The following is a 1,639-nucleotide window of genomic DNA, read 5'->3' on the forward strand; positions in this document are numbered from 1 at the left end:
TAATGAAAAGTGGATAAAGGGGTGTAAAATAAAGAAAAGATGGGAAGAGAGAGAGAGAGAGTAAAGACAGAGGAGAAATAGAAACAGGGGAGAAAGGGTGTAAAAAAAAGAAAAGATGGAGACCGAGAGAGAGAGAGAGGAGAGAGATGATGGATAGAGAGAAAAGAGAATGAGAAAGCCAAGGAGAGACAGAGCGAGCGCTCGTCACACAGCCGCTAGTTCGCGAGCAAACAGCGCGTAAACAAACACGGTGTGCTAATAGCCGCAAAGACGCGGGTCGGTCTCGCCACGCATATAAACCGCGCCCGCGTCACATCCGGTTCTCCGGGGACGGCACACAAGTTGTCGCAAGCGGCGGCCGCTGTCGCGGGCACACTCGCGCTAAGATATAACGCTGGCTTTGTGAGCTAGTAATACGTGCCAATGAGATATATGCTTGTGAATGGCCCGTAGTCCTCTGCTGCTCCCCCCGGGATGTCTCCCGCTGCGCGCGTGTGGTGCGCTGACAGGTGCCCCTACAGCGCGAGCCGCAGCACCGGCTCTTCCGGGTCACGGATCCCTCTCGCACCGCGCGCGGCAGGTGCGCACGGCCTCATGCACACTAAACTGAACTGTCCGTCGTTCGTCTACAGTCGCTGCACATGAATGACCAGCGGCCGAGACATCGTGGTGTGTGGTTGTGATGGTGTGGTGTGTGTTGTTGTGTGGTGTGGGTGGTTGTGGTGTGTGTGTTGGTGGTGCGTCGCGCGTGTGGTGTCTGGTGTCGGTCTGTGTGTTTGTGTGTGGTTTGCTGTGTGTTGGTGTTGGTGTGCGTGGCCGTTGCGTTGCGTGTGCGGGTGGTGTGCGATGTGCAGTGCGCAGTGTGTGTGGCCTCGTGCGTGTGCGGTTGTGTGTGTCTATAAATATATTAATATATAATAGAAATATATAATTGTTGTGTGTGTGGTGTGTGCTGGTGTGTGTGTGTGTGTGCTGCGTGTGTGTGTGTGTGTGTGTGTGTGTTGTGTGTGTGGTGTCGTGTTTGGTGCTTGTGTGTGTGTTGTGTTCGTGTGTTGTGTGTGTGGTGGTTCGTGTTTGTGTGCTTGCGTAGCGCGTGTGTTTATGTGCGTGTCGCGTGTGCGTGTGTGCTGTCGTGTTGCGTGTCTCGTGTGTTGGTCTATAAATATATATAATTAATATATATATATATATATATATAAGGTATATACAGTAATATATATAGTGTTGTGTGTGTGTGGTGTGTGTGTGTGTGTCGTTGTGTGTGGGGGTGTGTTGGAGAGATAGAGAGAGAGAGTGTGGTTTGTGGCGCGCGCGGGGTGTGGCGTGGTTGTGCACTGTGTGTGTGGTATTTGTGTTGTGTGTTGTGTGTGTGATGTGTTGTGTGTGAGTGTGTGTTGGCGTGTGTGGTGCGCGCGCGTGTGGTTGTTGTGTGTCTGTGTGGGTGTGGTGGGCGTGTGCGTGTGTGTTTGGCGTGGTGCGTGCGTCCGCGTGGTGCGTGTGCTGTGACTGTGGTTGCTGCCGCTGTGTGCGTGTGCGTGTGTTGCGTTGTGCGTGTGCTTGTGGGTGTCTACTAAATATATTTATAATAATAGTATATATAAGCATATGTGTGTGTTTGGGTTGTGTGTTGTGAGTGTGT

This window comes from Priapulus caudatus, unplaced genomic scaffold (genome assembly GCF_000485595.1).
Source record: "Priapulus caudatus unplaced genomic scaffold, Priapulus_caudatus-5.0.1 Scaffold250, whole genome shotgun sequence".
NCBI classification, from domain to species: Eukaryota; Metazoa; Priapulida; class Priapulimorpha; order Priapulimorphida; family Priapulidae; genus Priapulus; species Priapulus caudatus.